Source organism: Bos javanicus, chromosome 27 (assembly GCF_032452875.1).
Source record: "Bos javanicus breed banteng chromosome 27, ARS-OSU_banteng_1.0, whole genome shotgun sequence".
Classification (NCBI taxonomy): domain Eukaryota; kingdom Metazoa; phylum Chordata; class Mammalia; order Artiodactyla; family Bovidae; genus Bos; species Bos javanicus.
In genome coordinates this window covers 45,477,827-45,486,087 of record NC_083894.1, presented here as the reverse complement: position 1 = coordinate 45,486,087, position 8,261 = coordinate 45,477,827, and the positions used below count along the sequence as shown (strand labels likewise).

General features: G+C 47.4%; 1 long non-coding RNA gene across 2 annotated transcripts; it reads left to right on the top strand.

Moving 5' to 3' along the window:
• Positions 1 to 4,359: 4,359 nt before the first annotated feature.
• Positions 4,360 to 5,699, top strand: LOC133240149 (uncharacterized). Of its 2 annotated transcripts, none has more exons than XR_009734134.1 (3): positions 4,360 to 4,395; positions 4,956 to 5,038; positions 5,477 to 5,699. It is a non-coding gene; the product is annotated as an uncharacterized LOC133240149 (long non-coding RNA). The 2 variants fall into 2 exon arrangements; XR_009734133.1 differs by lacking the exon at positions 4,360 to 4,395 and adding an exon at positions 4,430 to 4,830.
• Positions 5,700 to 8,261: the final 2,562 nt, after the last annotated feature.

Sequence of the window (8,261 nt, the reverse complement as noted above, 5' to 3'; positions counted from 1 at the left end):
GGGGGTTGGGGGTTGGACATGGGAAAGTGCTGCCGCCTTGTGGACATTTTCTGTAACTACATCATGACCACAGGCACCTCAGTTCAATCCGCAAGGCCTGGGCTTCCCTTCCAGCCAGCTGCCCCCAGGGAATGGCAGTAGATATTCAGGAAGCCAACTGCTAGAGATAAATCGTACTTGCACCCTTAAAGGAGAAGAAAGAAAAAACCAGAAAAGCACAGATGCACACAACCTCCCCCACCAAACAAGGCGCTCAGCATCCCTGATTACTGCAGGAATGCCAATCAAAAGGACAATGGGAAGGACACTCACAAATGCCCACACGGCAGGGCTACAGGCAATCAACATGGAAGAGAGTCCAGAGGAAGAAGAATCTCCCTAGGCTGTGGGTGGGAACACCCATTGACAGCAGCCACTAGAATGCGTGAAAGAAACACTCTCAAGTCAGGCCTTATGTCACTCATTCCTGCACTGAGAGCTCCATCGATCAAAAGGCACATGCACCCCAACAAACCTCGAGCACTGCTTCCTTTAGGAGCCTAGTGCACATCCCTCAAAATCCCCAATGAGAGACTGAAGCTTAAAGAAAATGTTGTGCATAGATCTGGTAGACGGTTTCTCACTCACAGCAAAAATAAAAGATACGGAAAGCAGGGAACTCTAACACTGAGAGACACACAGCTGGATGGCCCATGAAGGATCGGAGGCCAAGAGTAGTCAGTCAGGCAGAGGAAGATCCAGGTATATGAGGTCTAGTCTAGGCCAAGTGAGGACAGACATAGAAGGCAACGAATTGACATCCCAGAAAGAGATACTGAAAGTTCAAAGTCACAGAAAGGGTTTTGGAAAGAAAGAAAGAGCACAGCCTGGAAAAAATTAAAGGGTAAGTATCTAAAGCAAAAGCAGATCTGTACCTGTAATGAGTCACCCACATGGACTGTACCCTTTCCTCCTCCCTTCCATCCACACAGACATACAACTCTGTAGCTCTAAGAGATGATCCATACCAGTTATCTGTTATCTTCCTGCTTTCCATTGGCAAAAAAAAAGGGGGGGGGCAAGGGGGAGGTATCTGAGATAGAAAAGGCATGAAGACCTGGTGCTCATCACTCTGCTCAAACTCCTAAGGCAAATAGTCCCCCGAACATCATAGGGAAAAATCCATAGATGACTTCATATCGAATCAGTGCAGTGACAATAGTCACAGTAGGTCAACTGGACTATGCTGCAAGTAGTATTGGCAATATGTTAAAGAAAAAGAAAGTCAAGCAGTGCTACTGTATGGTGTCCGACCTCCCTGGCTTGGGATGCTATTGTATCCCTGGAGGCTGAGCAGGCTTGAGTCCCATTGCTGAACTGGGGTGGGGTGGAAACAGTCTGGCAGGGTGCCCTTCACTGAAAATTTTTAAAGGTTTAGTGTGTGCTATGTTGGGCTGGGACAAGATTGCACTGTGGAATCAAGGCCGCCAAGGCCGCCAAGGCAAAATTGAGACAATCTTCACCTCTGCTGGTCCTGGGGATGTTAGCTGAAGCCTCCTTCCTGACAATGCTGCCTCCTAGCATATAAGCACCCTCAGCAGTGTACTGTGGACACCAAAAAGATTAGTCTGGATTGGGTGTTTGTGTGATGCTTCATGGGGAAATAGTAGTGAGACTCAAGCCCTTTCGTGTTTGTTCAGGTAGAATCCAGACAGATAGTTCAGGTAGAGTCCACAAACACAGAAAATTAATCAAACTGATCACATGGACCACAGCCTTGTCTAACTCAATGAAACCTAGCCATGTTGTGTAGGACCACCCAAGACGGACGAGTCATGGTGGAGAGTTCTGACAAAACATTGTCCACTGCAGAAAGGAATGGCAAACCACTTCAGTATTATTGCCTTGAGAACCCCATGAACAATATGAAAAGGCAAAAATGTATGACACTGAAATATAAACTCCCTAGGTTGGTAGGTGCCCAATATGCAACTGGAGAAATGACTCCAGAAAGAATGAAGAGACAGAGCCAAAGCAAAAACAATGCCCAGTTGTGGATGTGACTAGTGATGGAAGTAAAGTCTGCTGCTGTAAAGAGCAATATTGCATAGGAAGCTGGCATATTAGGTCTATGAATCAAGGTAAATTAGAAGTGGTCAAACAGGAGATGGCAAGAGTGAACACTGACATTTTAGGAATCAGTAAACAAAAATTTATTAGAATGGGCTAATTTAATTCAGATGACCATTATATCTACTACTGTGGGCAAGTACCCCTTAGAAGAATGGAGTAGCCATCATAGTCAACAAAAGAGCTTGAAATTCAGTACTTGGGTACAATCTCAAAAATGATAAAATGATATCTATTCATTTCCAAGGCAAACCATTCAATATAACAGTAATCCAAGTCTATGTCCTGACCAGTAATGCGGAAGAAGCTGAAATTGAAAGGTTCTATGAAGACCTACAAGATGTTCTAGAACTAACACCTGAAAAAGATCTCCTTTTCATTATAGGGGACTGAAATGCAAAAGTAGGAAGTCAAGAAACACCTGGAGTAACAGGCAAATTTGGCCTTGGGCCACAAAATGAAGCAGGACAAAGGCTAAGAGAGTTTTGCCAAGAGAATGCACTGGTCACAGCAAACACTCTCTCCCAACAACACAAGAGAAGACTCTACACATGAACATCTCTAGATGGTCATCACCGAAATCAGATTGATTATATTCTTTGCAGCCAAAGATGCAGAAGCTCTATGCAGTCAGCAAAGACAAGACCAGGAGCTTGACTCTGATCCTGAACTCCTTATTGCAAAATTCATACTTAAATTGAAGAAAGTAGGGAAAACCACTAGGCCATTCATGTATGACCAAATCAAATCCCTTGTGATTATACAGTGGAAGAGTCAAATAGATTCTAGGGATTAGATATGATAGACAGAGTGTCTGAAGAATATGGACAGAGGTTCGTGACATTGTACAGGAGGCAGTGATCAAGACCCTCCCCAAGAAAAAGAAATGCAAAAAGGCATAATGGGTGTCTTAGAAGGCCTTACAAAGAGCCACAGTCACATTGCTCCCCAGCGTCCAGTATAGTGTTTCCATAACGTGGTTTTGTCAGACTTTCATTAAAATAATGCACTGTTACGTTTAACATACAATGGCCCCTCATTCCTATTATGTTCCTCAACTGTGAAATGGAACAGTTACTGAAGGAATCTGACAAGACTGGGTATACTGCCATGAGGCAGGCAGACTGTTTGATGCAAAAGCAGGTGGCATTATCATACCACAGACCCGCACTTCTCCAAGTGAATTGTGTTGTTACAACAGCTAACATGTAATAATGCCATTGTAAATAACCAAAAAACAGTAGACTATTACTACCTTTACATACACTATACAGTTGTGGCTGAAATTGACCTTGTCACGGTCCATCAAGATTCACCATGAAAGATGTAGAGGGATATATAACTGGTATCAAGTTGTGTCCATGATAACGAAAATACGCACTACCTGGGACACGATAATCATTCATGGCAACTGGATCTCTTGCAGTGTACAGCAAGACTGCAGTGAGATAGTACCTTGTAAAAAGAGCTTGAGAGAAGGTGTCCACTATAGCAGTCATATACATCAGGAATTCTACACACTTAGTTAAATTATTATATGCATGATACATTGAATTAGAAAACTGAGCAAATCCTCTTAAAAATCCCTTATGTGTTGCAAAAAACCTAGGACTAATCCTAGGGGCTACGCCGACAACCACATCAGAGAGCAGTGGCTGCCTGTCCTCGTGTTCCATGTTCCGGTGTAAATGCAGGCCCTGTCACACTGGCGTCTGCCACGATCTGAGAAACCACGTGTTCAAACCTTTCAGAATCTTTAAGGGGTTTGATTTCATAGGTAAGGTCATCCAACTTCATGGTACCTTTGAGACCCCCCCCCCCCATAGCAAGTCTCCAAGGTGACCATGGACAGAGGAATCTCCTCCAAGTAGCCGAGGTAGTAGCAGTCTGAGGGGACGAAGGGGTAGTCCGTCTGGAGCGCTCCTTGGTCGTCCTGGGTCTTCAGCGGCAGGCGTCCGGGCCAGAAGAGTTTCTTGCGCCGCAGGAGAATCACGTGCCTCCGGCCCGCGAAGCTCAGACTGTAGGAGAGCCGGCCCGGCTTGCGGACGCCCTTGCCTCGGCGCAGCTCCCTCTGGAGGATCACCACCTCCGCGGAGCCATAGCGCCACAAGGGGCGGCCGGCCAAGCCGGGGACGGGGGCCAGCGCCACCCAGAGCGCCAGCAGTCAGCCCGCCTCCCGCAGGGCGCGCTCGCAGCGGGGTCCCAGCGCCGCCAGCTCCGCACGTGTGCTGTGGACCGGAGGGGCCGTGGGGCGGGATTAGCGAACAGTCTCAGGGAAGGGCGCGGGTAGGTCCGCTTGTGAACTCAGCTGGGGCCGAGGTGGGGCGGCGGAGAGCCTCCGGGGGCGGTTCCGGCGCGCGACTTGCACTTCCCCTGAGGGACCAGCACTTCTCAAGCAGGACCTGCACTTCCCCCGCGGAACCAGTACTTCCCCAGTGGGACCTGCACTTCCCCCAAGGAACCAGCACTTCCCCAGTGGGACCTGCACTTCCCCCGCGGAACCAGCACTTCCCCAGTGGGACCAGCACTTCCCCCGCGGAACCAGCAATTCCCCAGCGGGACCAGCATTTCTCCAGGGCACCGTGAACCCCTTCAGAGTCCTCCACCCGGTGTTCCCCCCAGACTGTGTCCCCTGCTGCCCTGGGGAGGACAGAGGCCGCCCCGACCCTGGAGGCCCCGGAGCGTCCCCTCCAGTCCTTGTTGGAGGGGCTCCCCTGGACGGTGGGACGTTCCTCCCCCCCCCCCCCACCCCACCTCCCAGCTGGAGACAAAGGGAACTGTTTCTTGGTACCCAATGCGAGACAACAGATATTTCACTCTTATGAAAAGTCTGTACTGTTTTTCAGGGGAGGAAAAAAATCTAGTACCAGGTCATGACCAGAAGAAAAACTGTCCTGGTTCTCCAGACTCTGAATATTTTCCTTTGAAGGTTTGAACATACTCCGGCCATTTTAACCGAACGTTTTGGGGGATGGACTCCCCGGCCAGGACGTTTACTCCTTGCCTCATCTGGCAGGACTCCGTGGCTGCCCCCACCCCTCCCCCGCCCACCCCCTGCCACCATCCCACCAGGGCCTGCTTGTCCCCAGGGGATATAACCAGCAGGCTAGTTTCTGCTCTGATAGCCAGAGTGAAAAGTTCCTGTTTCAGTCGGGCAACTCTGCGGCCCAGGTTCCCAGACTGAAATAGGGGAAAGTTCCTATCATTTCAGGCCGGCAGCTCTGTGCCTTTCTCTTCCTTTCTCCCTTCCTTTCAATTTTAAACTCTTCCTTTCTCCCTTCCTTCCTTTCCCATATACATGGCAATCTGTATCCCTAGGAGAGAATCCACAGAGATTATCCCTTACCTTCCTTTTTTGTATACACAGAAAACTGTATCTGAGATATATAATCCACCAGGACTTGATGCTCACCACTCTGACCTCCTATGACAGAAAATCCAAAAAAGAATAGACATATCTCTCGGATACATTATGAGTACTTGAATCAGGTGGCTATATACGACAAGGATCAGAACATTGCAGATTGACTATACTGCAACATAACATCACATGGTATTAAAAAGAAGGAAAGAGAAGCAGTGCCTGTTTTATTCCCCCTGACCTCCCTGACTGGGGCTGCTAACCCATCTCTGGAGCCTAAGCAGCCTTAGGTCCCCTGCTGCACTGGGGTGAGTCTGACACAGCCTGGCAGGTGCCCTTCACTGAACTCTTTTTAAACACCTACTGTCTGTTATGTTCTGGCTTGGACCAGACTCCCCAGCAGGATACGGGCCTCCAGGGACTTGGGAGACAATATTACGAGCCCTGCACATGCCCTCGTGCTGGGCATTCCAGCTCAAGCCTCCTTTCTGGAGTGCAGCCTCCTAGACACCTAAGCACACACAGCAAGGTGCTGTGGACCTGGTAATAATTAGTCTGATGTGTGTGTGTGTGTGTGTGTGTGCACACGTGTGTGTGTGTGATGCTTTATGGGGAAACAATAAAGAAGCACAAGCCCTTAGGTATTTCCTCAGGTACAATTCACTCTAATCCACAGCCCAGGATGCTGACTTTCCCAGGAACCAGAGACGTGCTTTAAAAAGTGCTGCTGCTGCTGCAAAGTCGGTTCAGTCGTGTCCGACTCTGTGCGACCCCATAGACGGCAGCCCACCAGGCTCCCCGGTCCCTGGGATTCTCCAGGCAAGAACACTGGAGTGGGTTGCCATTTCCTTCTCCAATGCATGAAAGTGAAAAGTGAAAGTGAAGTCCCTCAGTCGTCTCCGACTCTTAGCGATCCCATGGACTGCAGCCTACGAGGCAGTTGCCTGTAAACATTTCCTGTAACTACAACTTGACCAAAGAGGCTGACCAGCACCTCTAATTTACAAGGCCTGGGGTTTCTGTTAATGACAGCTGCCCTCAGGAAATCTCCCAGGGTAGGGGTTGCAGAAATAAATTGCAAACACAACAAAGTTTCAAGAAGCCGATTACCACTGTAAATTTTCCCCACACCCTTTAATTTAAAGGAAACAAGAAAAAATAAAAACAAAACAAGTGCAAACCTCCACCACAGGAGTAGATACATAGCATCCCTAATTGCTGAAGGAATACCAATCAAAACAACAATGAGAATTCAAATCCCACTAGTCAGACTGGGCATTCTCACAAGTCTACAAACAATTGATGCAGGAGAGAGCCGGCAGGTGAGGTGACCCCACTGCATGTTCAATGGAAATGGACTTGACAACAGCCACTAGAAAGCACAGCCTCTGCATGTCAAAAACAAAACAAAACAAAAACAAAAATAAACCTCTCAAGGGAGCCAGTCCTAGGATCAGACATCCCCACATCTGGGCCGATATCCTGAGAAAGTAATCGTTCAAAAAACATATGCACCCCAACCTTCACTGCAGTTCTACTTGCAACAGCCAAAACATAACCTGCAAAATGTCCACTGACAGATTAAAGGTTAAAGAAGATATCTTACATATAGACAATGGACCATCACTCAGATGTGGAAAAGAGCCACTGAAATTATGTCACTGGTTGCTAGGAGGATGGACCTTGAAGGATCATACACTAAGTGAAATCAGCCAGACTGAGGAAGACAATAGCCTTTGATGTCCCTTGTCGGAAAAATTTTTAATGCGATACAAAGAAACTAAGTTATAATCCAAAAAGAGACTCTGAGAATTCAAACATAGAGGGTTCCAGTAAAAAAAAAAGGGAGGGCGGGGATAAATTCAGAAGTAGGGACTCACATGTACACAGAAATCTGTAGGTGCGATAGGCAATGCTAAAGGCTTCTCTCTTTCCTCCCTACCACATGTATACAGAAATCTGTAGGTGTGATAGATGCTCAAGAAGGACCTGGTGTTCATCAAGGGGAACTTTGCTTGAGCTTCTGCAATATTCTCTATGGTGAAAGAATGCAAAAGGAGCAGATACACTGTGTATATATGTCATAACGGAATCAGGCAGTGGTACACTAACAGCAAGCACAAAACTGCAAACAGGCTGCACTCAGACATAGCTTCATCATGAGAGTAAAGAGAACCAAAAGAAAAAAATCAATGCCTAATTTATTCCCTGTGACCTCTCTAATTTGGGCTGCTATCCCATCCCTGGAGCCTGAGCAGACTTGTGTCTCAAGTTTGGACTGGGGTGGGGTCAAGAATACAACCAAAATATTTTTAAAAAGATAGGTAACCTTGTGATTTTGACCCTGTAAGGTACAATAGCCAAGACTGGGAATCAAACCAATTGTAGAAGCACAGCTGAATTGATACAGACTATGGGGTACATGTTAGCATATTGAAAAGCAGAGACATTACTTGGCCAACAAAGGTCCGTCTAGTTGAGGCTATGGTTTTTCCAGTGGTCATGTATGGATGTGAGAGTTGGACTGTGAAGAAAGCTGAGCACTGAAGAATTGATGCTTTTGAACTGTGGTGTTGGAGAAGACTCTTGAGAGTCCCTTGGACTGCAAGGAGATCCAACCAGTCCATTTTGAAGGAGATCAGCCCTGGGACTTCTTTGGAAGGAATGATGCTAAAGCTGAAACTACAGTACTTTGGCCACCTCATGCAAACAGCTGACTCATTGGAAAAGACTGTAATGCTGGGAGGGATTGGGGGCAGGAGGAGAAGGGGATGACAGAGGATGAGATGGC